Genomic DNA, 4,103 nt, shown 5'->3' with positions numbered 1-4,103 from the left:
GAAATCATGACTACTCAAGTTCAGTAGCTCTTTTGAAATAGAATAATCGAAAATAATAATAAATATATGGACACTGGACAATCTGGATTACTTTGTTGGTGTGTTCTACAATTGATGGCAACCCGTAACGGGCAGGAATTTTGAACTATTACGTTATTACAACGAATCTATATTTACTGTGTAATAGTGTGTGTTGCACCGTAACTGATGTAATAGGAACATTTGCCGTTTCAAAGAGTGCCTCAGCACACTCGCCCTATCTCTTCTCTCTTCATTTCCAATGCCCAATGCAAGTAGACATAATAGATCAATAAATTAAACCGTATTTGGATGGAAACAGAATAAGTCACCACTTCAGGTGAATCTGCTCAAAACAGAAGGAGAGTCGAGTCGAACGACGTAGTTTCCGACAGTGCAGCAATTTTTTACGGAAAAATAACAAACGAAAGACAAATACGCTTGCGCTTGCTGATCTCCTCGACACCCTAAGCGTCCGCCAGTAGAACTTATTGCCCTTTGACGAATTTAACGTCCTACGTAATTTAGGATTACCTTCAGCACGAAACTTCCGTATGACTAATAAAGGTCCTTTCGGATCACGAAAGATTCTCAAACAATTTTTGTTAACGATGGTTTAATATACAAACAAGAGGGGAAAGAAGTGATACTGACCCTGTAAAGCATATTTTATAATATTAATTGCGTTAACTGACCTGTTTACTCAGAATTACAACAAGCTGTGTAGCTTCTCTTATCAATATCCGAGCGTTCTGCTGCGGTCTTCTTCTTCTTCCTCTCCTTCTTTGTAAACAACAGTTCTCCGTTAGCGCTCCACAAAGCAGTACACAAATGGCCCGCCCGTTTTCTAGGCAGTCTGCACTAGAGCTGTTGCTACGCAACGGTACTCTTTCCTCCCGTTCAATCGAGTTACTGAAAACAAACTAGCATCGATAAACAGCTTGCGCTAAAACAATAAATGCTAAGACGTTCCAGTTTCAGACTGATGAATGGACAAATAAACCAACAAAAACTACAGCAAACGCATGGACTCTGTTGGTGTAACTTTGAAAAATCTAGTAAAATTGTTACAAAGCGATACTGTTTGCACTTATAGCCAAAACAACATATAACATTCCAGAAGCAAACTAAATTGATTATGTGTGACAGAAGGAAGAAAATAACACTACAGACGCAGAGGTCAGTCGAGATCATTTCCATGCGATTCACGCGATTTCTTTCTCTGTGAAGGTCGAGATATGATATGAAACTTACACAGGCTATTTAAGAATCATTAATAAAGGCAGGTTGCTGCTACGTTTGGAAAACCCAAACCATCTTATAGTAGAAGAACCCAGAAATGTCACATTCGTGAAGTGAAACACAAATTCGATGAAGCTAATTGCTCGTGCAATGGCGAAATTATAAAACTACTGGCTCCACATTTATTAGTTGTAGCATCTGAAAAAAAACTGTCGCATTCAGAAAACATGCCGCCTTTTCTCGCGCCGTACCTGCAAATACGGGAGAAACGAATAATCGCTGGAGGACTCGGGAGGGAACGATCGATCACCAATGCTTTGTAAAGCTTACTGTCATTCACAATGTACTTATTTCGTATTTATTTTTAGATTATTTTACGCCGGAATGCCACCGGTTCGTACAGCTAGTGTTTTACCCGTCGCACGCACATTATTTGGGGAGTTGTGGTTAGTGTTAGATTCAAACATCTGTTTGTTTCCTTATTTGTTTTGTAGATATAACATTGAGATGGTGGTTTACATGTACTTTAGAAAGAAGATTTGGGTCTTCTTTTACAATGTATACAGTTTCTGAAAAGTCTGCTACGCCGTTTCCTCGGTTGCCGACTGCAGAGATAAAAGCTCCGTACAGGAAAAGTATAGTCCCAAAACAGTCACGTTATAACCAAAAAGAACTGCTATATACACACAAATATAGACGTTGATAATAGAGCACGTCACTATAAGCGGCAATGCTGCCTGTGCTTTCAGCTCGACAAGCCATGACGTCATATCCGTAATCGATGCGATAAAGAAAGAAGAAACTGATATGGCTAAATATAGGGAGACTTAAGGAGTGCAGTTAACTGTGGAAGACCGTAGGCTCTAAATGTGCTTCGCTTGTACCTATGCCCTTCCTGCAGCACAACAGCAAAATGTGCACTGTCATACCATGGAAACTGGAATAGGGCACCACATATTTACCAAGTATCTCATTTCACTTTAATCCAAGACGAATGCTGTGACTTATTTTCAAGGCGATAACGACATACCAGATGTAGGCTACGATACCTTTTTCTTCAGCTTAGTGTACCGTGTGGAAAGCGCTAGTGTCGTATTTGATTTGTTACAGATGAGCGCGGAAAGGACGAAATTGAATGTCGGCATTTAACGTAATCGTGCCCATTAGGACCGTGGGACCCATCCTGCAGTCGGATCTTCATTATAGTGCCAAATGCCCCACTCTGATAAGATATCTTTCAAATTTAGCCAAGAGTTTTTGCGCGACGTCCGTTAATCACTAACTGTACACCATGCTATCTTACCCCCGTTAGTTGAAGGACTTTTGATGAAATATTCTTTCAGCACATGATTAAACTTCCTACATCTGGATCGAGCACCACAGTACAAGACTCTAATTGCCAACTCAGCGTCACAGATAGAGTATTCTGCGGATAATTGTTGCCTAAGAACGTAGCAACACCAAAAGAAAAAAATTGTCCTGGAGGCGCCGGGTATCGATCCCGGTACCTCTCACATGCTAAGCGAGCGCTCTACCATCTGAGCTACGCCCCCAGTTGGCTTACGCGCATTTCGAAAACTACAGAGAATGATTCAGATCCATGTCTTGGCGGGGCCACACCCACCACGCTGGACTGACGCAAAGTGGAGCAGCGAAAGTTCTTCGCCGGGCCTCGGGCCAGACCTTGGAGAGCTAAGCTAACTGGAGAGCAGTTGAGCTGGACAGTCGTTTAGCCTCTAAAAGGTAACGAGATTGACACCAGGCGCTTGTAGTACTCGTTGAATTTTATTAAGCATAAGGAGAGCAATGAGGGAAGCGTTCAATGACTTGGAAAGTAAAATTTTGTCCACCGATCTCAGTAAAAACACTAACGTGTTTTGGTCTTATGCAAAATCAGTAAGCCGTTCAAAATAACCTCTTCATTCACTTAGAGACAGTTCTGGCACCAAAACAAAAGATAACAGAGAAAAGGCTAAAATACTGAATTCGGTCTTCTGAAATTGTTTCACCGCGGAAGACTGCAACACAGTTCCTCCTTTCAACCATCGTATCAAATTCTAACTGACAGATACTGAAATAACCGATAGCAGAACACAAAAGGAATTACTATGGCTTAGCAGTGGAAAGGCATCAGAACCATATTAGATATTTATATGACTCTACACGGATAATTCGGAAGAACTTACTCCCCTTGTAGCACAGAAGCGCAGGCCATTCCTGTTTTCAACAAGCGTCCTAGGAAAGGTCCACACAATTAGACCTATATCGTTGACGTCAGTTTGTTGTAGAACTGTGGGAAATTTTTCATGCTCAAGTGTTATTAAGCTCTTGGAGATCGAAACTCTCCTTTATAAAAATCAACTTGGACTCCGCAAATAGAGATCTTGCGAAACTCAGCTCGTTCTGTTCCTCCGTGAGATTCAGAGCGCAGTAGACAACGGCGCACATGTCGATACCCTGTTTCTTGACTTCTTTACAACATACAAGTGAAAATTGTGTGCTTAAAATCGCTATAAGCACACAGTTTTCACTTCTATGTCAGTAATAATTGTCATCATGGCCTATTTTATTGTTTTAAGCTGTAAACCATCCACTAGTTGTATTTGTGTTTTTCCCATATCTTGCTGCAGATCTGAAGATGGTCATTGCTGACGGAAACCGGTAGTCTGAGGACCTACAAGTTTGTGACTGTAGACGGGAAATAAAAGAAATTTATTGCACAATACGCCTATGACTTGCACACTGAGGTGACAGAAGTCATGGATAGCGATGTCCATGTATACATATGGCGTCAATATCGCGTACACGAGCTGTAAAAGGGCAGTGCATTGTCGGAGCTGTCA

The 4,103-nt window shown here is 41.3% G+C and overlaps 1 non-coding gene across 1 annotated transcript; it reads right to left on the bottom strand.

Moving 5' to 3' along the window:
• Positions 1–2,740: 2,740 nt before the first annotated feature.
• Positions 2,741–2,813, bottom strand: Trnaa-agc. The gene has a single exon. It is a non-coding gene; the product is annotated as a tRNA-Ala (tRNA).
• Between the last annotated feature and the right edge of the window lie 1,290 nt (positions 2,814–4,103).

Source organism: Schistocerca americana, chromosome 1, assembly GCF_021461395.2.
Source record: "Schistocerca americana isolate TAMUIC-IGC-003095 chromosome 1, iqSchAmer2.1, whole genome shotgun sequence".
NCBI lineage: Eukaryota > Metazoa > Arthropoda > Insecta > Orthoptera > Acrididae > Schistocerca > Schistocerca americana.
The sequence above is the reverse complement of the archived record's forward strand: the minus strand, read 5'-3'. Positions and strand labels throughout refer to the sequence as shown.